Genomic DNA, 24,913 nt, shown 5'->3' on the forward strand with positions numbered 1-24,913 from the left:
AGGAACAAAATTTAAAATTGTCTCAGTCTAGAAGGATTTCTCCTCACTGATCGAGGACTTAAACGGTGAAATTTAGTTCCCCTCTGTTTCTCTCCCTTTCTCTCTCTCTCTCTCTCTCTCTCACACACACTCTATCTCTCTCTATCACTTTCCTCCTCTCTCTCCTTCTCTCTCTCTCTTTCTCTCTCTATTACCCTCTCGAAATAAATGTTTGCCCCAATAACTCTACTTTTTGGCGCTATGTAAAGACATTAAACTTAACTCCAAAATATGCGTGCTCAGTTGCCGAACGATCGATCCGCAGAGAAATTTTCGCATCAATTGTTGGAAATTGAGAACAGGAAAAAGTGCTGGCGGATCCAAGTTAGGGACAAACTTCGTTGTCTCATAACTTCTGTAATTTAGTTACATCAAAAGAAGAGTTTGTAAAAAAGATTTTTTCAGATATTCAAATTAATCATAAGAATCCCAGTTGGCTGAGTGAACGAACTAGTCTTGCAGCTCAAAACAAAGACGTCCATGAACTTAAAGATATTATTTAACTAAAAATTCCAGGTGAGGTAGTCACATATAAGTCCGCCGACACTGTTGCGGAAGCAGATGAAGTGGTTAATTATGCAACAGAATTTTTGAGTTCACTAGATTTGCCAGAGATTCCACCGCATGTACTGCAATTGAAAGTTGGTTTACCAATTATCATGTTGTGAAATATAAACTAACCCAAGCTTTGCAATGGCACATGGCTTACAGTAAAAAATTAATGAACAGCATCATAGAAGCAACAATTTTGGTAGGATCTTTCAAAGGTGACTAAGTATTCATTCCACGCAGTCCTCTAAGTCCATCAGCTACGTCATTTAAATTTAAGAGATTGTAATTTCCAATTCGATTGTCGTTTGCAATCACTATCAACAAAGCTCAGAGACAATCTTTACAATTGTGTGGCTTCCATCTACACACTGTTTCTCACATAGACAACTTATGTTGCGTATGCAAGAGTAAGCAAACCAAAAAATCTCTATACCAACTCAGAAAATTGAACAACAAAAAATTGTGTATCCACAAGTACTAGAAAATTAAGCAAATAAGAAAAATGCATTTTCTCATTTTGTGATTTTTCAATTTCGGCGAATTAAACTACAGCAACGTATCAGTTGGTCGTTAGTGTACAGCATACTACTTGAAAGTTTTCATAAACTGTTGAAAATAGTTGACTATTGGCAGGTAAAATGAGAAAACGACGTAAGAACAAAATATTTAACAACGCCCCTACTATTGTTAACGAATTTTTAAATAATGTTAGCGTTTAGAAAACCATTTTTAACATGGGGAGGGGGGTGGGCTTTATTAATTATTCTGTGCCCGAATGAAATTAAAATGTTATTTTAATTATAAAGGTTTAGTGGGTTATTAAATTGGTTTGCTTTCCTGTAAACAAAAACAAAAACGAGATGCAAATAATAATAATAATAATAATAATAATAATAATAAGCATGCATCTAACCATTGTCTCATCACCGCCCCCCCCCATAGAAAAGTGATAGCAAAGAGCCGAGAAGGGTCAAGGACGATGGAAAGACCGAGGAGAGAGGGCTGGCCAGACCTCCGCTGGACAAGCGCGAAGAGAACTGGGACCGTGGGGAGGCTTAGTGCCACTCAAATTCCAGTATAAACCAATGCCCACTACCAGCGAGAAATCAATGGTATGAGGCTATTGCGATGACGCAGATTTATCTGCAAATGCTATCGAAGGAGGTGGAGAGAGTTGGACGTCTGGGGAGACTTGTTGTCACTCAGCTTCCAGAGAACACCACAGGTCTCCAAACCGATCGTTAGTTGACTTGTGTGAAAGCTCCATGTGAGCCAATAATAATAAGGATAATAATAATAATAATAATAATAATAATAATAATAATAATAATAATAATAACAATAATAATAATAATGACACATTTTTAGATTAACATTCTCAGCTAAATCCCCATTTCAAAAAGAAATGTTACTTTTATAGGTGATTGCGTGTGAAACCCTTAAAAACTTGAAAAAAAGCAATCATTTTAGTATAAAGAGTGGAGGATCAGTTTCAAATGTACATTTAACGTAAAATTATTGGTAATGTGTTTTGGGGGGACGTCAGGATGCCAGATTTCAATCTGCCAGTTTGGTTTGCTAAAAAGTACGTAAAAAGTACGCCAGAGCGCCAGATTTCATTCCGTCGTAAAAACAAATTTCTACAGAAAAAAAATTATTTGTACATTTTTATCTAGCGAATAAACAGAAAATTACATATAGAAAACCACGTTTATTTTTTTAATCTCGCAACGGAGCTAAAGTCGATGTTTTGCTTTTAAAAGAAAATTAACTTTTTTTGATAAATATCTGTGTGGCGTACCTGGAAAATATTTTTCTAAAGAATAAAAATGAATAAAGTTTATTTTTACAAGAATCTTTATACATTTCTCTACCCAATAACCATAAAATTTTATATGAAAAAATACAACGAAGCTAAAGTTGATGTTATCGATTCTAAAACAAACTAACTTTTTGATAAATACATATGCTGGTATGGGGTCGCCAATTAACCTAGTGACCAGACTATAAGTAGAAATGGGGAGTTAGCGAATAGATGCGAAAAGTTTACAAAGGTAATAGGCAAGTTATTTTTCGATAAATGACCAATAAATAAAATTAATTTAACTCTGTGAATCAATGTCTAATCTGTAAAAAAGATTTATAACCCATTCTGTGGCTCTTCTCAGTTTTGTGCTGTAAATGATCAGCTTCTAATAAAAAAACCCAATTTAGGCTTGTTTCATTTTTAATGTAAAAATTTTTTTTAAAGAATCGGTTTGGAATCGGAAATTAAGCTATAACTTTTCCGATTCCGATACCCCCAAACTACCATTTTTTCTGATTCCCGATTCCGATTCCGATTAATACTCCCATCACTAGTGGGTATGTACGTTAGTGTCCAAGTCAATGTGTGTGCCTGAGCATATATATATATATATATATATATATATATATATATATATATATATATATATATATACTTATATAAATGCGAGTATGTGCTTGTTTGTGGACGAATGTAGGCCTGTGTATGTGATCGTGTGTCTGTGTGAACATGAAAGCGTTTTCTATGAGGGTGTAATTGATTTATACAACAATCAGAATCATAATGGGTCGCACGATGGCGTATCAACAGATAAGCAAAAGGGTAACAGACCGTTACACACACACGCTCGTATACATACGTACACAACCGCATACCTCGCCCCCCCCCCAATATATCAACGCTACACGCGCATGCAAGGCTATCACACACGTTGATCTAATCTTTACTTATAATGAATAAATGGTATTCTCTCTCTCTCTCTCTCTCTCTCTCTCTTTCTCTCTCTCTCTCTCTCTCTCTCTCTCTTTGCAGGTGATACAATTCAACTGAATGAACCACCTTCCTATTGAAAATTGTGCATGTATATATATATATGTGTGTGTGTGTGTGTGTGTGTGTGTGTGTGTGTGTGTTTGTGTTTGTGTGTGTGTGTGTGCGCGCGCGTGTGTGTCAATCTACTCAGGCGTTCATTAATCTTTCAGTCCGCCCGACTTTTCATTCATCTCTTTAAATAAACAAAAATCTACACATCTTTTTTCCAATTTCTTTTTCATTGTTCCGTGTTTTTTATCCTTAGTTGTTATTATTATTATTATTATTATTATTATTATTATTATTATTATTATTATTATTATTATTATTATTATTTATCTATTTATTTATTTACACCTTATAGTTTTTCACACAGCCTATTATCAATAATTTATAACTGATAAAGGCACATGGTTCACTCTAGAATCCTAGTGACAACAAATCTTCCTAGATTACCAATACCATTAACTTTGTTTTCCATCAACATTGTAATAGATTTTCAAAGTTGGTGTATTTTTTATCGTAATCCTATAACCTTTATTAAGGATAAAATCTGATTTTCCCTTCCTGTTGATTATTATCGAGTCCGGTGTTCTTGCTTGGAATAATCTGTTCGTTTGTTTTTCCATAACTCAAATGATTTCAAGTTTTTTTTGTTGTTGTTGGTTTTTTTTTGGGGGGGGGGGCGTTCAATCTTCGCGCGCATTTCTGCCTGTAGTATTTATCTGTATGATCAAATTTCAGTCGTTTGCATAATTCACATTGAACAGCTTGCTGCAATAGTTTATGATATGGTTTACCGTTTCATCTTTGTCCACAAAAGAATATATACTTTCTATTTTTGTGGATCTAGCTAGCCTTATTTTAGCTTGTATGCCGTTTGTTTTGATCACATAGCTTTGTGCGTTTATCAGTAGCAATTCGACTTTTGGTCCTTCAAGTGTCCTTTCCGTAGATCTGTCCGCGTTTTCTCCTACCTTATTCGTCGTTCATAAAATAGTAATTGTTACTCTTTCCATTTCCATTTCTCAAGTGTTGTTACGTGTTTCATTGAAATCCGTATTGTTCACTTTGACACTACTTTGTCGGCAGTAATCAGCCTACCTTTTTTATGTATTCCTCTAGTTCTTTTAGTACATCATGTACGTTCAAATACATCACACTCGTCTTCTGATTGTTTCATTTTTCATCGTGTCGACTATTGTCATGCTTCAGTTCAGTGTATTGTGAATAGTCATTTCCTGATTTTTTTTATCGAAGTTCCTGAATTCTTTTTTATCTGATTCATAAAGCGTCTGTATTATCGTCGCAAGGATACTAAAAAAATATTTATATATTTATTAGGTTTCCGGCAAATAATTTTTCATTTTTTTTTTTGTTGGAATTGACATGTTATTGTTTCGTTGGAATTGACATGCCTTTCATCGCTGTTTTCTTGAAGACATCCACTTCCAGAATGCCTACGTTTATGGAATTTACACATTCATTAATTACTGTCATCACTTTTCAGTTGTTTAATTAATGCCTTTCAATCTTTCCAGTTTTTCTTTCGTCATATTAAGTACTGCACGTGTTTTATTCCAAATAGCATTTCTATATAGACCCGGACTAAATATTATAGTCTTTTTTATAAGGGAATCACGACTTATCAAGGCCCAGACGCCCCTCGAGGATAATTGTTAAAGAGTGTACATTAGTCAAAGGGACAATATCATAGTAATCGTTAGAAGTGTAAGTTTGGTAAATTGACTACTTAAGAGGAACGGCTCATCAAAAACTTGTTTACGTTGGACTTGAAGACAGCCATATTATAGTCGGAAGAGGGTTCTACAGGTGTGCAGTTCTAAGAAAGAAGATTTGTTCATGGAATCTAAGTTTAGGTTTGGGAACAGATAAAGAATGGGGGAATTTTTTGATAGCGTTTTCAGCCAAACGAGTGTTTCTCGTGAATGTTTGGAGAGGGGGGGGCATAGATTGGAGCTCAAGCGAACACTTGCCATAAAAATAACGATAAAACAGAAACAGGCTCACAACGTCTGTTTTGTGAGAAAGAGGTTGCAGGGAGGAGAAAAATCCCACTCGTTTTTCTGCTATTTTGCAAGTAAATTGAGATCCTCCATATTCCGAGATGTATCATTTCTCTTGTAAACATAATTTTGTACACAGTATAGCATTTCTTCCAAATGTCTGTGATTGGCATCGTAACTATAACAAAATTAGGGAAGGTAGTGCGTCTCCTGTGAATATGACTCTATATATTTTTATCACTGTCAGTTGTTGTCCTCTACCTGTCACTTCTAGCATCCATTTATCTATGGTAATTTATCTATTGCTATTTTAAAGTATTCACTTGTTCAGTTTGGGGTATTGTGTGGTATGTCTACTTGTAGCCAGTCCATACTATGCTGTTATTCATTTTCCTGGCTTTTGCTTCTTTCAGTATTTTCTTTTCAACGTATATCATGTCATGCGCATCTCTTTGTTTCGCTGCATGATTTCTTTTCATAGCGGCCCACGAGTATTAAGGGAATGATACATCTTTTCACAACTGGTGACGTTAAGATTTTTCACATAATGTGTGGAAACGATATTGGTCTGTATTTGTTTGAGTTGCTTCCTTTCTTGCTGACTTTATAGATTAACGTTTTTTTTGTTTTTTTTTTTTTTTGTAAATACATCTCTTTGATTTTTATGTTTGCCGTTCCCATAGAACAGTGATTTCTTTTTAATCAGAATCCGTGTATTAAGTTGTGGCTATCTGATTTCTAATTTGAAAGTTTTCTCAAGACTATCTTGGGTGTTTACGTATTAATTGCAGCTCATTCTCTCTTTCTTCATTTTTTTTTTTTTGTTCTTTCTATCTTCAATTTCCATAAAGGGTTTTCCTCGTGTGTTTTCATACAGGTGTTCCTTGTGTGTTACGTATTATTTATCTTATCTTATTCTTTTTTTATGTTTTGCTCAAGAATTGTCAGAAGAGTCTCGTGTATCTATTATAATGTTCTTATTTCATTTAGAGTTTAGTAAAAGTGACTTTTATTGTTTTCAAATGTTCTGTTCTGCACATATATTAGTATCATCTCCGCCCTCCTTATTTTGCTAATACATACTGTTTTAGTTCTTCATATTTCTTGGGCAGTCTTTCTTCTTTGTCTGCAGTATAACACCTTAAGCTACTCTTTTAATGTTTTTCTGTTTGGTGGTCTTTTTTCTGTGTATGGTCTAACAATTACTAAATTTCTCCCATTATTATCTATATGTTAATACGATAGCGTGTGTGTTATTTTGTCTGTCACGCTTACATCCTTTTCTTTCTTCCGAGTGACTGTTGTTTAATTGTTATGACCTCCTATTTCTTATAATAAATAATTTTACCAACAATTCTTCGTAAGTTTTGGTTTCGGTTTCGATTATATCTGATGGCCCGTAAGTTACCTTTTTTTTCTATGAATAATTTTATCAAATATTCTTCAGAAATTTTGGTTTCGGTTTTGGTTTCGATTAAAGCTGATTCACACAATCATATCGATATTTTTTTATTTTTGAAATCGAAACTTTATAATATATAAGAATCGCTAGAAAATTGACTTTATGATATTATATACGCAATCTGCATGAATTAAAATGTCATGTTTAAGCGTATTTTATGACCGGGCTACGTCAGGCGTCCCTGCTAACTTAGATAAATGTTTTTTACAGTGTTAACAAAATAGCTACAATAATATCAGAGCGTCTCCATTTACGCTGAAAATCTACAGAATGCCAATATGAATATATTACATATGAATCAGTCCGTTGTCGATGTCCACAGGTCCCGCAAGTTATTATTATTATTATTATTATTGTTATTATTATTATTATTATTATTATTATTATCGATAGTAGTAGTAGTAGTAGTAGTAGTAGTAGTTACTCACTATCAAAGATTGCTCTTTGAGAACAACTTGTGGTATTCCCTGGAGTCTGAGTCACAACAAGTCTTCTCAGACTTCCAGTATCCTCCACTCTTTTCCGATAACCGTTGTGAATGAATTTGCGTTATCGCAACAGCCGCTCACCATCAATTTCATGTTGGTGGCGGCTATTGGTCTTCACTGGAATTTGGGTTGCAATATACCTCCCCCAGGTCCCAGTTCTCTTTGTACTAAGCCAGCGGAGGTCTGGCTAGTGTTTTCTCTCCTCTTTATTGCCATCCTTATTTATCCTCATTATTTGGTGTGTTGCCCGTTTATGGTGGCACTAAAAAAAGGAGGGTTGGACAATATCTTACAATTATACAGTTTCAGTTTTCATGATTCCATGTGATGTTCCTTTGTGTTTTGCATCTGTAGCCGTTTTTGAATGTCCAGTTTATGTAGTGTTAGTTTCACATTCAAGGGTTTTCCTTAATATTTCTTCAGTTTTCAATATTGAAATTCGTTGTATTTTTCGGCCATCCCTCTGATTCCAATCTATCCCATTCTTTTTTCAATTTTTTTTTCGGTATCGTTTCTAGCATTTCTAGTATTAGTGGGGTTATCTTTACTTGCTTCATTTATCAAATCCCTTTGAGCTCTCTGGTCAGTTCCGTGTATTTGCTCCGGTTTTCAGTCTCCTTGATCTTTACTCTGTGGACTGCTGGAACGGCAAAATCTATAATCTGGCAGGACTTATCTTCTCGTTAACTATTATGACATCCGGTCTTCTTGGTTAGATGGGTTTATCCGTTTTTATATCCATGTCCCATAGGATCTTGTGACTTTCATTTTCCTGTACTGCTGCTAGGTTGTGCTTGTATCATTAGTCTGTGTGTTCGAGATGCATAATTGCCAATGCACTGCCTTCCCCATATCTATTTTATATTCTTTTGTGGCTAGTTTGCTGCATTCACTTATTATGTGGTTTATTTTTCGTCTCTTTGTCCGCATAGTCTTCATTTGCTGTTTTATTGTGTCATGTCGATCCTTGCTTTGATGTGGTTGGTTCTAATTGCGTTATATGGTGTAGCTGTTATTAGTGATTCAGTTTCCCTGTTTAAGTTTCTTTTTGTAGCCAGTCCATGTGTTTTCGTTAGTCTCTTCTTTTGTAATCCTTATGAATCGTCCGTGTAGCTTTTTTTTTTTTTTTATCTTCCCATGTTTCTTTACTCGTCTTATTTCTCGTCCCTTTTTCTATTTACTTTATTTCTTCCGTATCGCTTGCTGCAGTAATTATTCTTTCGCTCTTATACATTATGTATTTTTCTATATAATTCTTTTTCGTGTTATTTACACAGTCTTCTGTACAGAGCAGCCCTCTTCCTCCGTCTTTCCTTTTCACATATAGTCGGTAAGTATCATCCTTTGGGTGTAGTGCATTGCGCATCGTCATGAGTTTTCTGGTCTTCTGATCGAGATTCCTTAGTTCTTTTTTGTCCAGCTCATAAACGGTCAAGAGTATCTTATTAGTGCAACTGCCCATGTGTTTATTCTTTTAATTAGGTTTCTACTATATAGTTTAGTTTTGAGAAGTTTTCTTATCCTTCTGAGGTATTCCTTTCCAATTTTCTTTTTCATTTCAGTTGCTTTGATCGTGTCTACTTCCAGCACTCCCAAGTATTTGTAGCTATCATGTTCACCAAGTGCGCCTATCTCAGTTTTGTTTAATTGGGTAGTACCATACCTTTCTGTTGCTTCCAGTTTTCCCCTCCTCATGGTCAGCAGTGCGCACTTTTCCATACCGAATTCCATACGGATATTCTGGCTTAAGATTCTGGTCGTGTTTATTAGTGTTTCTAGTTCTGTCTTTGTTTTTGCAAACAGTTTCAGGTCATCCATGTACAAGTTTTGCAGGTCTCCTGCCTCTAGAGTTCCTATGTTTGGGATTCCATCGAAGAACGTTTCTTCGTCTGTTCCATTATTTGTCTTTTGTTCTAGATTTGAAAGCCACCGTCTTTTCAGTATAAGTTTCGCTTGGTTTGCAATCTTTAGTTCTGATGTATGGTAGTCACTGGACATGTCCCATAACTCTTTGATCCGTTTGCGATACCCTTGGTCTTGGGGGTGACTTATGTAATAGCATTCACTTATCAGTGTATTCTCTTTTTAATCCATTTTTTCCTTCCGTTTTTGGGTCGATGTCGGTTACTTTGGTGCTCCTGTGTTTTATCTGTATTGTTTTGGTACCTGGAATAAGAGGGGATACTTACGTGTCGGTGATATTGTTTCTGGAACTAGAAGAGGAGCCAACATTCACAGGATGACGACCGGATCCCCCATGCTGGCCAACAAGGGAGTACCTTCCGTTCATGACATCCAGATCTTTCTTTTGAGTTGCACGTTGCGTATTATTTGTGAGCTGCATATTTCATGTTGTAGTGTTTGTGGCAACAGCAAGCTCAGAATTGTTTTATCTGTAGTTCTTTCACAGGGATAATACTTGCTTATCACAGGTGAGAGGCAGTGTGCACTATCGCACGTACATAAAGAACATAAACAGACGGTAACCGATGAGTATACACAAAAAGACGGCTTAGTATAAGTTGGAATTTGTCTTCTGTAAAAGAAGTTTGAAGAAAGGTATTCCTAACACAGGTGTGCGTAGTTGCTAGTAGTGAAGTGGATGAGTGGAATTGGTTTTTTTCTTCCCACTCCGTTGGTAATTAGTTTTTTTTTTCTTTTTTAGTCACAGTCCTGTTATTTTTAGTATACGCATACATAGATATAGATACACATGTATCTACATTCATATACATACATACCCATGCACACACACACGCATATATATATATATATATATATATATATATATATATATATATATATATATATATATATATAATTCTGTTCGTCTTTACCAGAAATGGACTGATCTCCTTTTTAAAAAAGAAAACTTTTCATTACCAGTCGCCCGTCTGGTATTAACGTCTTTTTTTGGGGGGGGGAGGGGGGGGAATGCTAGTACAATTTAAAAATACAAGCAAAAATCTGGACATATATTGTAACAAAGAGAAACTGTAAACTGAAATAAATTTGTGTGATAAAATTTTAAACTCACTTGCTTTTTGAGTGTGCTTGAAGAGCACGTAGTTTCCAGTCCTTTTTTTTTTTTCGCCTTTTTATTATTATTATTGACATGGAGCTTTCACACAAGTAAACAAACGATCTGATTGGAAACCTGTGGTGTTCTCTGGAGGCTGAGTGACAACAAGTCTCCCCAGACGTCCAGTTCTCTCCACCTCCTTCGATAGCATTTCAAATGAATTTGCATCCTCGCAACAGCCTCTAACCGTTGATTTCTCGCCGGCAGTAGCCATTGGTTTATACTGGAATTTGAGTGGCACCAAGCCTCCCCAAAGTCTCAGTTCTCTTTGCGCTTGTCCAACCGAGGTTTAGCTGGCGCCCTCTCCTCGGTCTTTCAGTCCTTCTTGACCCTTCTCAGCTCTTTGGTGTCACTTTTTTATTGGGATGAGCAGTGGTAAAACTAGGGGGGGGATGCATGATGAGGGTGTAGTTGTAGATATGCAGATTTGATGTTCTTTATTCCCTGCAACGCTTATTCGTTATATTGTCTTCTTGTATTATTCTCCGCATTCAAGGGTTTTCCTTACTATTTCAGTCGTTTTCATTATCGTTAGTCGTTGTACTTTTGAAGTTATTCCTCTGATTCCAATTTCTGACATTCTTTTTTCGAAGTTTTTCGGAATTGTTGGAGAACTATTATCGGTACTATTTTGATTTTCTTCATCATCCAAATCCCTTGCTAGTTCTGTGTATTTTTTTTTCTTCATCATCCAAATTTCTGGCTAGTTCTGTGTATTTGCTTCGTTTCTCTTTTTCTTTCATACTCACCCTGTGGTCAGCTGGGACAGCAAAGTCTACGATTTGACAGGATTTTCTTTCTTGTTAATTATTACGACATCTGGCCTTCTTGCTTGGATGGGTTTGTCTGTCTGTCTGTATGTCCATGTTCCATAGGATTTTGTGGTTCTCGTTTTCGAGTGCTGTTGCGGGTTTATGCTTGTAACATTTGTTTGTACGCTCAAAATGCAATCGTTTGCACAATTTTCAGTGCACCACCCTCCCCACTTGGTTGTGCCTGTTTTTGTGTTCCTTTTGGGCCAGTTTGCATCATTCACTTACTTTATGGTTTATCGTTTCGTCTCTTTGTCCACAGAGTCTGCATTTGCCGTTTTCTTGTGTTTTATCGATTCTTGCTTTGATATGGTAGGTTCTTATCGAGTTATCTTGTGCTGCAGTTATTAGAGATTCAGTTTCTCGGTTTATATGTCCTTTTCGCATCCATGTACAGGTGTTTTCGTTATTCTCATCTTTTGTCATTCTTATGAATCTTCCGTGGAGTTGTTTTTCTTTTCTCGTTTTGTCATTTGTCTCTCTGTTTTCTGTTTTGTTGGGTTTTTTTCAGTGTCTCTCGCTGCCATAATTATCCTTTCAGTGTTTTGCATTATATATTTTTCTAGTTCTTTTTTCGTGCTCTTCACACAGTCTTCTATACAGATCAGTCCTCTCCTGCCGTCTTTCCTTTTCACGTAGAGCCTGTCAGTATCGTCCTTTGGGTGTAGTGCATTATGCATGGTCATGAGTTTCCTGGTTTTCTGGTCGAGTTGTCTCAGTTCTTCTTTTGTCCACCCTATAAACGGTCCAGAGTATCTTACTAGTGATACTGTCCATGTATTTATACCTTTTATTAGGTTTCGGCTATATAATTTCGTTTCCAGGAGTTTTCTTGTTCTCCTGAAGTATTCCTTTCCAATTTTCTCTTTCATTTCTGTTGCTCTGATGGTGTCCGCTTCCAGCATTCCCAAGTATTTATAGCCGTCTTGTTCCCCTAGTGCCCTAATTTCTGTTTGGTTGGGTAGTTCCATGCCTTCTGTCGTTTCCAGTTTTCCCTTTCTTATAACTAGTTGTGCGCACTTTTCCATTCCAAATTTCATTTGGATATTTTGCCTGAAGATCCTGGTAGTGTTAATTAGTGTCTCTAGCTGCTTTTCGGTCCTTGCAAAAAGTTTCAGATCGTCCATGTACATCAGGTGGTTCATTTTTCCTCTGTGTTGGAGAACTTGTATCCGGCTTGGCACTTTCTCAGAATACTGTTCAAGGGCATCATGACTATGATGAACAGTAGTGGTAATAGTGAGTATCCTTGGAAGATGCCTCTTTGTATGTTAATTTCTGTTATGTGTTGTCCATCAGTTGTCAATTCCAGTCTCCATGTTTTCATTGCATTTTCTATTACATTGGTGATCCCGCTTGGTATTTTATACATTTTTAGGCATTCTATTATCCATGCTTGGGGGATCCTGTCGTACGCTTTTTTTGTAATCGATCCATGCCATGGCTAAATTCTTCTCCTCCTTTTTACCTCCTTTAGGATCGTTTGATCTATATATAACAGGTCATGTGTTCCTCTTTTTCCTTTTTAGCATCCTTTCTGCTCCTCGGGGACGAGTCCACGGTTAATTTTTTTATTATTATTATTATTATTATTATTATTATTATTATTATTATTATTATTATTATTGGCTCACAAAGAGCTTTCACGACCCTTCACGACCATTTGGCGTTGTATTGACCGAGGCTGGCATCATCACTTTATTTGATGTTTCTTGATTTCTGTCTTTGTTTTATTTCTATTGCAAGTTTCATGTAACTCGTTAGCGTTCGCAATTTATGTCGCTTGCTTTGCGCATTCAAAGACTACACTTTTTCATTATTATTAGTAGTAGTATTGTACTCACTAGGAGTTCTCACACAGGCCATCATCAGAGATTACTGTCTGACAACAATCAGTGATGTTCTCTGGAGCCTGGGTGACAACAATCTCCCAAGATTTCAAGTACACTATACCTCTTTTAATAACCTTTGTAAATATTTTTTTTCTTTTTTTTGTGCATTATCGCAGCAGTCGATTGCCATTAACTTTTTGCTGGCAATGATCGTTGGTTTTCATTGGAATTGGGGGGGGGGGCTATTCCAAGTATTTGCTTCACTTCTCCCTCTTCTTGATAATCACCCTATGTACTGCTGGGACAGAGAAATTATTATTATTTACTCACTAGGAATAGTCACACAGGCCACCATCAAAGATTTCTTTTGAGAACAACTTGTGGTGTTCTCTGGAATCTGAGTGACAACAAGTCTCCCCAGAGATCCAGTACTTTCCACCTCTTTGGATAACTTTTGCAGATTAATTTTCGTTATTGCAACAGCCGCTTTAACATTATTATTATTATTATTATTATTATTATTATTATTATTATTATTATTATTATAATTACTACGTTGTTGTTGTTGTTGTTGGTGGTGGTGGTGGTGGTGTTGTTGTTGTTGTTGTTGTTGACCATTATTTCTTATTTCTTTAGATCGTAAGGTGATTACAATTCGAAAATATTTAAGTGGGATGTGATGACACGCTGAAAAGAATAATGAAACGCCCCACCCCTTACCCCACCATCCAATAAAACCCCACCTTTTGACCACGCCAGGTGAAACAGTTGTCCTTGTTGGACAACAAATATATAACCCATCTTGTCTAAAAGGCTCCTGTTGAATTGGGGAGGGGTGGCGCCAAAGACAGGTGAGAATCTGCTGGAGTCAGGGGGTGGGCAAGCGCTGTTATCCGGGGGTGGTTTGGGTTGTGGGTTTGTGGTTGCGTATGAGTTGTTAGTTCGATGAAACCCCAAATGTATCTGCTCTCCAATGCAGACAAATGGGCGAGCAGGTAGAAAAAAGGCAAAGACAGGAAGAGAGAGAGAGAGAGGGGGGGGAGACAGACAGACGGACAGACAGACAGAAAAAGGAGGAATAAACAGAGGAAAATAGGTAGATAAATAAAAACTGTGGGAGCAATAAAGCTAGAAAGAAGGGAGGAAGATAAAGAACGAGCGAGAGAGAAAGAGTAAGAAAGAAAAACTAGAGGGGGAAATAGAGAGAGAAAATAGAGAGGGAACGAGAGAGACAGAGTGCATAAATTAAATAAATGGTATAATGTCGCTTTAACTATCATTTGTATTGATTAAAAATTAATATTTCACTTTTAATCGTTTGCTTCATCCTTTCTTTCTTTTATTTCCTTTCGCTTGCTGTTTCTCATTGCTTTCTATATTTCTTTTATTTTTGCTTCTTTTATTCTTTCTTCTTTTTCCTCTTCCTTTCTTCCTTCTATTTTGCTTCAATTTATTTTCTTTCGTCTACTTTTTTTGTTTTCCTTTCCTTATTCATTCATTTATTTCCTCCTGTGTTGTCTTTTTTGTTTATTCGTAGTTCTTCATTGATTTTTCTCTTCTTTTCTTTTTCGCACTCGTTCTTTTCTTTCTGTTAGCTTGTTGGATTCAAGTTGCCCGAGCATCGACCCCACTCCGCCATTTTGTAAACGGCACTCGTTATATATATATATATATATATATATATATATATATATATATATATATATATATATATATAATATATGCATACATTGGCATTATTATTGTTGTTTTGCTTATTTAATGCCTATTGTTCGTTTCCTTTTATTCGAGCTCCGAAATTCCGCTGGACGGGAGATACGGTCACGGGGTAGGTAATGATGTCGCGTGGAAATAACAATTGAAAGGTGGGCAACTTGGGCCGGCGCGTGGAGAGACAGCGGGTTGAATGATCAAGAAGATTCTGGATGAATGAGCATTCGCGCCGGGTAAGTGGAAGGAGGGTTGTAAAATGGGGACAGGGAACATGGGGGTGGGGGCAAAAAGTTTGACGGTGGGAGATGGGGATAGGTCGTGTTAGTGTTCACCTGCGAATGGATATCAGCAGTTTTTATGTTGTTTTTATTTCAAAATTTATTTACTAGGTTATGTGAAATCTACAAATGTGACAGCACTGAAAAGTCACGACTACGACTGTTGTTAATAATAATAATACCAATAATAATAATAATAATAATAATAATAATAATAATAATAATTATTATTATTATTATTATTATTATTATTATTATTATTATTGGAAAGAGCCAGGAGAGAGCAGCACCAGACCTCCACTTACGCCCTGTTGAGAAGTATCGCCACCTAAATCCAAACTAGTAAACTATGGCAATGTAAAGAAATCAAGGTGATTCCCGCCGTAATTGAAACATTTTGAATCATCATAAAATCCACCATGAATGGTTTATACATATTGACGAAGTAGTTTCTTTTTCAATTCTACAAGGACTTGATCTGTTAGAAACGGCGAAAGTGTTAAGGTATAGCTCGAGTCCCTAAAATCAAGTGAATTAGCCTGATGTTCAAAAAAAAAAAAAGAAAAAAGAGTTCAAATCAAAACATTCAAAAGTCGATACTACGATGATGATGATGATGATGATGATGGTGGTGGTGGTGGTGGTGGTGGTGGTGGTGGTGGTGGTGGTCGTCGTCGTCGTCGTCGTCGTCGTCGTCGTCGTCGTCGTCGTCGTCGTGGTGGTGGTGGTGGTGGTGGTGGTGGTGGTGGTGGTGATGATGATGATGATGATGATGATGACAACAAACAAAATCCTATAGGACATGGATATACAAACAGACAAACCCATCCAAGAAAGAAGACCGGATGAATGGCTGCAAAGATACAGCGAATAACAATAATGGAAACAGCTGAAATAGTAAGGGAACCCTTGAATGCGGAGACTAATTCACATCTGCTGCAGAGGCAACAGATAAAGGGTTGCATGTAAACAATATCATTGAAGCTGCATATCTAAAAGTCCGTTATTCCATCCCCCTATTGCCTTATCATCGACCCCTACCTAAAAAAGAGTGATGCCAAATAGCCGAAAAGGATCCAGGAGAATGGAAAGACCAAGGAGCGAGCGCTGACCAGACCTCTGCTGGACAAGTGCGAAAAGAACTGGGAGCTTGGGGAGGCTTATTGCCACTCAAATACTAGTAAAGACCAATTCCGCTACCAGCGAGAAATTAATGGAAAGCAGCTGTTGCGATAATGCAAATTTATTTGCAAATGTTATCGAAAGAGGTTGAGAGTACTGGAAATCTGCAGGAGACTTGTTGTCAATCAACCTCCAGGGAACATCACAGGTAGGTTTCAAGGAGAAATGTTTGATAACCTGTGTGAAAGCTCCTTGTGAGCTAATAATAATAATAATAATAATAATAATAATAATAATAATAATAATAATAATAATAATAATAATATACTTGGAATAGGCCAAAGAGTTGAACGGGATATGAAGGGTGAAGAAGGTCAAGATAACACTAATAACTAATAATAGTAGGAGCAATAGAAACAATGCGAAAATGTTGGAAACAAGAATGGGAGAGATTGGAATCGGGAGGCTAAGAAGATACAACTGATAACACTAATGGAATATTAGGAAAACCTTTGAATGTGGAGACTAATAAAGATAAGCTACAAAACCGGCCAAAGAAAAACTGCAACAAAAGTAAAAAAAAAAAAAAAAGATAAAGGAACACTTGGAACCAACAAAACTTAAACTATATCATTTGAAGTTAACCACCCGGCAGCCACCCCCAAAAAGTCGTCTTGTTGGCATCAACTGGCACCACATAAAATAGTCGTGACGAGTTAAGGAGGATTGAAAGATCGAAGAGAGAGAGCACTAACCAGACCTCCACTTAAAGTGCAAGGTCATCTAGGACCTTGGGGAGGTTTGTTACCATCCAAATTCCAATGAAAACGAATGATCATTGCCAGCAAAAAGGTTAATGGCAATAGACTGCAAAGGTCATTAAAAGATATTAACTATAGGACTCGAAATCTGGGGAGATTGTTTTCACCAAGGCTCCAGAGAACATCACTGATTGTTATCAGAGAGTAACCTCTGATGATGGCCTATGTGAGAACTCCTAGTGAGTACAAATACTACTACTACTACTACTACTACTACTACTACTACTAATGATAATGAAACAGCTTTAATTTTTGAATGCGTAAAGCAAACAACATAAACTGCGAACGCTAACGAGTCACATGGAACTTGCAAGAGAAATAAAAAAAAAAAACATAGAATATCACCACAATGTACTCAAGGGAACTTAGTCAGCAAGAAACAAAAAATAAAGTGATGGGACCACCGTCCGTCAATACAACGACAAAATGGTAATCAAGGGCCAAGAAAGCCGGAAAGATCAAAGAATGCTGAGCACTTATCAGATCTCAACTAGAAGCGGGTGGAGAGTACTGGGACTTTAGGGATATTTATTGCTACTCAAATCACACAGTAGTTCATAGTAGTTGCCAGCGAAAATCAATAGTGCTTATTGAGATAAGGTAGTCATTTGCAATGATTATCGAAAGAGGTGAAGACTCCAGAGAACACCATCAGTTACTATCAGTGAACAACAACTGATAATAAACTTGTTTTGGAAATCTGATTGAGTTAATAATAAGGGTAGCAGAAAAACTGAGAAAATACATGGAATTTACCAGAAGATGGACAATAATACGGAACACGGAAACGATTAACAATAAGAGTAGGAACATCCAGAAAATCTCGAAAATCCAGGAAAAATTAGAATTTTATATGAAAAATTTACACCATACATTGTACAGCATAGATAAAACAGCTGAAATATTACGAAAACATCTCAGACGTATAAATACGCCAAATCAAAAGTTAACACCAACTAGTCACAGGTTAGCTGAGATGAAAATAGAACAATAAATATACAAAGAACATTACACGAATCTGAAAGCGTCAGGAATCCCAGAATTTAGCATCTTCCTCTTCTCACACAAAATGATGGTGAAAGGATGTCGGATAGAAAGACAGCAGTAAAGCATCATTAAGATGTTCATTAAAGGGCAGGAAGAGTACTAAGATACTGAGATTTATTGTGACTCAATCTCTAAAGAAAATCAACCGTGCTTGTTTGCGAGAAATTAGTGGTAAACAGCTATTGCAATAAGGCAAGATAATTTACAACAGAAAGTGCAGGAAATCTTACGTTCTTAGTATTCTCACTAAAATCCAAGTGTAGTATCTGTTCTGTCTGATGATGATATAATAATATCGTGAGGTTTCCGTTCGCGCCGGGTGTCCGTACAATGGTAATATATCACAGATTCCTATAAAAATATTAGAGATAAACCGTAATAACAAGATATATTCTTACACTACATTAACCAGATTACTTAGATAAATACTTTTACAGTTTTAACAAGAAGGGCTACAATAATATCGCGGGGTTTCCACTTATACTAGACGCTACAGTATGCCCAGCAGCAATATATTACGTATGAAAGATGGCGCTGTGGAATTTTCACAGGTCCCGCGAGTATATATAAAAAATGAGGGATAAAAGTTCCTTGGAATTACTATACCATAAGATCAATCAGAACAAAAATGGGAAGCTTTTCCATTTTCTTCTCACATTCGTCCTTATTGATCTTATCTGTGTATTCCTCGTCTTTTTAAATTTAATTTATGAATTGCTCCTTTTAACCGGGCAGAGCTTTTACTTTCTTGATAAGTTTGCTTCACTAAAGATAATATTATTTTTCAGATTCATTATCTATCATCTATCTATATATCTATAAAAGTCCAATTGTCTGTATGTCTGTGTCTGTGTGTATATTTTCCTACCAAACTACTCTGTCAATTTTCAGTCTACATATTCGAAATTTGACATAAGGGGTATTCAGATTTGGGAAAATCTTTTTATTCGGTTTTCAGCCAAAAATTTGGCTGTCAAGGGGCCAAAGTGCAACGATTTGATGCTTGAAAACTCTACCAAACTCCCCCGCCAATTTTGGACCTAAACTCTTGAAAGTTTAGATGTGAGTTGCTTTGACATAAATCAAACTTTTTCATTTGATTTGAGTTCAAAACAATAAATGTTAAGGGGTCAAAATTAGGATCAAAGTTTAAAAAAATAATTGACCTCTGCGGTCTCTACCAAACTACTTAGCTAATATTTGTGTCTAAACATTTGAAATTTTGCATAAAGTGTATTCAGACATAGGGTAAGCTTTTCAATCGTTTTTTGGGCGAAAGATTGGCTGTCAAGCGGTCAAAGTTGAAAGAGTTGAGCTTTGCAAACTCTGCCAAACTCCTCCGCGATTTTCGGGTCTATACACTTGAAATTTTATATGTAGGTTACCTGGATATAAGTCAAACTTTTAAATATATATATATACATGTGCACATAAAGTTATGAACAGTGTATAGGCCCGACCAAAGTCAAGATGAACTGATAGTATATATATGTACTGTTCATAATTGCCATATATTCATATATTTTCAGAACTCTGTTTTTTTCTCTCTCTTTATATATATATATATATATATATATATATATATATATATTGCTCAGCTACACCTCCAAACACCGGGCAACACCGGGCAACACCAGACACCCATGCTAGTATATCTATAAAATTGAACGTGTCTGTGTGTCTGTCTGTGTGTCTGTCTGTGTACATTTCCCTACGCAATAACTCTGGCAATTTGAAGTCTACAAACTCGAAATTTGTGTATACAGGGTACGGAGATTTGGGAAAATTGTTGTGATCGGTTTTCGGCCAGAAATCTGGCTTTAATGGGTCAAAGTTCAACGATTTGACCTTTGAGAACTTTACCAAACTTCTCCGACAATTTTGGGTCTAAACACTTGAAATTTTAGATATAAGTTCCATGGATCAAACAAAATAACTTGATTAGAGCCCTAAACAATAAATGTTATAGGTCAAAGTTTAAAAAATTGTCAAAGTTAAAAAAAATTGTCAAAAAAAAAATTGTAAAAAAAAAACTGTCAAAAAAAAGTTGTCAAAATAAATTGGGAAAATCGTTGTGATCGTGAAAAAAAATTGGGAAAAAAAAATTGGGAAAATCGTTGTGATCGGTTTTCGGCCAGAAATGTGGCTGTTAAGGAGTCAAAGTTCAACGATTTGACCTTTGAGAACTTTACCAAACTCCTCCGACAATTTTGGGTCTAAACACTTGAAATTTTAGATATGGGTTCCTTGGACATGGATCTAACTTAATAACTTGATTAGAGCCCTAAACAATAAATTTTAAGGGGTCATAAGAGCGGTCAAAGTTTAAAAAATTGATCTTTTTTTTTTTTTTTTTTTTTTGTTTTTTGCACAACATACACCTCCAAACACCCGGGCAACGCTGGGCTGAAATGCTAGTAACTATGAAAATTGGTTAATAACTATGAACCTTATTGGTTAGTTAGCTAAACTAAACACGACGTGTATACATAAAACTGCAAGGTAACACGAATTCCATGCATTTCAGCCTGACAATTCCCTAAGAGGATGAAACGCGGAAGATTTAGTGTAGCTTAATTGCCATATATTTTCATTACTTACTACCTAGATCTACTCACATATTGAGCACTGTTGAAGTAAATACTGAAAATCAACACATATAATTATATATCGCTTTATAACATTCTATGATGATGATGATGATGATGATGATGATGATGATGATGATGATGACGATGTCGTCGTCTCCGGGGCCGTGGTAGGTTATCTGTATCCTACCCGACGGTCATCCCTAACCCACTCTCTTCACTCATCGCCAGGGACAGGTGTGTTTTAGGATGGAGGAACGCCCTTCTCTTTTCTCCCCTTCATCTTTTCTTTTTGTTTCTGTCTTCCTGGCACACGTCCATGTTCGACACCCCCTCTCTCCCACAGAGAACAAATAAGAGATGTCTTGTAACAAAAGCTTCCTTTACTGTCACCCCATTTTTTTTACTGAAGACGACCAGACAAGGTGATAGGGAGAATTCTTAAGAAACTATTATAATGAATGGTATATTCACCATAGAACGAGGAAGGATTTCGACCTTTCGCATAACAAAAAAGAAATGAATAAATAAAATAAAAAGTAAATAAATAAATAGAACAGTAAAAAAAATGTAAAAAATAAAAAAAAATCCTTATAACCCCCAACTAACCTACTCTCACACTTTTTCGCCTGCCATCTTTTCAATTTTACTTATCTCTCTGTTGAGTTTTTTTAGTATTCCTCTCTCTCTCTCTCTCTCTCTCTCTCTCTCTCTCTCTCTCTCTCTCTCTCTCTCTCTCTCTCTCTCTCTCTCTGTATCTCTCTCTCTCTCTATCTTAGTTTTATATTTACTAAGGACGTGTGCCCTACATCAGGCGAGCGAGAACTTCTTTTATATTCAAACACTTCTCTATTGCTTTCCGAGGTTGAGTGGGGTTAGGTGTGTTGAATAAAACTAAAAGGTAATCTTTTGATATCATCTCTCACTTCATATATATATATATATATATATATATATATATATATATATATATATATATATATATATATTGCTAACGGCAGGTGAAAAATACAGAGAGCAAGGTCAGTGTATCATTTTCCCGCAAGGTGGTTTTTAAAGCAAAGAAACTCCACGTCAGGCACACGTTCCGCATTCGGAGTAGGTTCGTGTATATAGGACACGAGGCAAAATTAAAATGACTTAGAAAAATAGGCATCCTCAGGACGCGAATATTCAGTATTTTGTGTATAAATATTTTTACGTGAAATAGCTGTTACTTTTTTATGAAGATGAAAATTCGAGATTATTAATCTGCAATAGAAGTTTGATAGTATTAATGAATAATTTGAGATTATTAATCCATTAATAGTTTTATTATATTTGGTTAGAGACTAAGTCGTATATTTTAGTCAAAAGTTTACAGATACGATAAAAATATAAAGATAAATCCCCTCTATTTCGAAATTTTTACAAACGCAATTAGTATTGGAATTGTTAATGATGTCAGTAAACGGGCAATGGTCCAGATAGTTTATTAGGATTTGATGAACGAAGAAATGTCATAATATATCTATAAAATTCCGGTTGAAAAATATCCTTGGTTGCGAACAGTGAAAGCACGAAGGATGATTATTAATGACATGTGACTAGGGAAGAAATAACAAGGAAGGACAGGTGGAGGAATTTATGTTAAAGCCATGCAAATACACAGTCAGGCGTAGTTAGTTCTCGTGATACACACAAATCATACTGGCATTATATCTACTGGAGCATTATTAAAATGACCATGATGATTTTCTTATTGCGTTTCTTTTAATAAACTAAAAAAACTTTTTAAACCCAAAAGAGAAGAAATGTATGTGTTTTCAGTGCGTGTCTTTTGTGAACTCGCAAAAACAAAACAACTGTTGCGAATCCGTTAAAAGATTTTTATGAACTCCGGCTATTAACAACGAAAAACAACAGCATTAGGAGAAATTAGCAAGCAAAAGCGAATTGGACGATACATTATAAGAGTCTATTTAATTTCCATACCCCTAAAAGAATTTAATTTGCTGTAGTAACATCGTGATATAGAATTGCTGGCCCGAGAACGCTATATAATGTGATATTTGTGCCATGTTTGACGAAAGCGCATAGTTACATAAAATTAACTGTACGTCCCGAAAAAATGAAAAATAAGAATGTGAGGTAGAAAGATAGTGATAGTTTTCTTTACATATTATTAGTCGAATATTAGGTGAGTTATTAGTTTTCTTTACATAGTATTAGTCGAATAGTAGGTGAGTAATAAAGATTAAGGTGAGAAATTTATTTCTATAACTTTTAAATTAAAATTAAATTTTAATTTATGTTTTGTTTAAACAGTGAAAATACGAAGGATAATTATTAATGACATGTGACGAGGAAAGACATAACAGGCATTAAAGCCAGATAAATACACTCAAGCGTAGTTAGTTCTCGTGATACAAAAAAAATTAGACTCGCATTATATCTACTAGAGCATTATAAAAATGACCATGATGATTTGTCTTATTGCGTTTCTTTTATTAATAAAACAAAAATCTTTTAAAACCCAAAAGAGAAGAAATGTACGTGTTTTCACTGTGTGTCTTTTGTGAACTTACAAAAACAAAACAACTGTTGCGAATGCGTTGAAAGACTTTCAAAATCAGATTTTTGCCTATAAGAAAAAATAGCATTTGCAGAAACATTTTATTGAAGCAACATTTCTTAGCGATGCATTGTCCCACGTTGACATCCACGTCAAGATGTCAGTGTAAAAATCATAAAACGTACGTGCTCTTCCTTAAATCTACCACTAACACTAAGACTGAGTTTCAATCGGTCTCTCTGTCTGCCTTGTATTTATTTTTTTATATTTTTATGCACGGTTTATTTTAGGAGACAGTATGCTATTTCGTCAAACACCACAGAAATAGTAACGTGACTTAGAATTTTGAGGACCAGCAATTTGGGACGACAATTTTGCCGAGGTACAAATACAATCTTTTGAACGACATCAGACTTTCTTCAACCAAGATTCTTAGATTTTTAATCTATATAGATTCCAAGTATTTCCCTGGATAATTACATTATGATATGGCGAAAACTGTTATCTTGACAGGAATTCTCAACGCATTTCTGCTCTTTATATAGGTTTTGTCAAAGTTGGTAACTTTTTGAAATGAAAAATGCTCATAAAGCTAATACTTATCTCGGGTTTATTTCAAGTTAACCGGAACATGACACTGATAAGTAACCGCCTCTCAAGGCCTAAAGGCTACACGAGGATGAAAATCAATGAGTTTGTAAGTTGATCGGCGGAAGAACATCTTAATGAGTAGAGACGATGGTTGGAAATAGGCAGAATTTCATTAGAATAGCTTGACAAAATTTTGTTAATGTTGGATTTGAAAACGGCCAGGTTGTAGTCTGCTTGGAAACAACCTCGAAGTATTTTTGTTCTACGGAGGGGTATGTCTTAGAAATGAATTTTACTCGTGAAGTTCAACTTATGTTCAGGTATGCAGAAGAATACAAAAAGGTTGATTATTGTGGTTGTAGCCGAATGTTTCAAAGAAATAAAAACAGAGGTAAGAGCTCATTGTAATATTTTCCATGAAAATGATGAAAGAGTAGAGAAAGAAAAGCAAGTTTGTTCCGTCGGAAAGAGGCTGTAAGGAAAGCAAGAGGGCTTCACCCCACTAGATTTCGAGGTCGACTTTTTTTTACTTTGTCCAAGAAGATAAATGGGTGCTCGCCAACAATGTGACAAGCTGTAAGTCTGTCGTCGATTTTTACCGCTATAAAATTTGTACCTTTCGACGTCTTTCTAGGTGGCTCTACCAGTCAGTATTTATGGTTAATCCAGCCATTCATAAAGAGATAAGACCCGGATGTATTCATATTCATTACATCATCATTAGCTAATTTTTTCATGAAATTCATTGTAGTGGTGACGTTTGACACACTGGTAACTCCAGCCTCGAGTTCGTGGATATTTCTTTTGAAGAATGTTGACTTATAGAAGCATAGATTTCTAACGCGTCATGCTAGACTGCCAATAGGATTTCTTCGATATTTTCTGTGATCTCTGTAGTATGTCTGGGTCCTAATTGATGCCGGTCCTGGATATGACCTTAAACTATATCCAGTGGTGAGGCCCCAGCTTGTGGGTTTTGGGGAGTGTGGAGCCACCCTTTAATTACCATTGCTCCCAGGTCCACTCTGACCCGGAGTGGTATTACCTGTTATGGGTTAAATAGAAA

This window comes from Euprymna scolopes, chromosome 29 (genome assembly GCF_053919585.1).
Source record: "Euprymna scolopes isolate OS-2025 chromosome 29, ASM5391958v1, whole genome shotgun sequence".
Lineage (NCBI taxonomy): Eukaryota > Metazoa > Mollusca > Cephalopoda > Sepiida > Sepiolidae > Euprymna > Euprymna scolopes.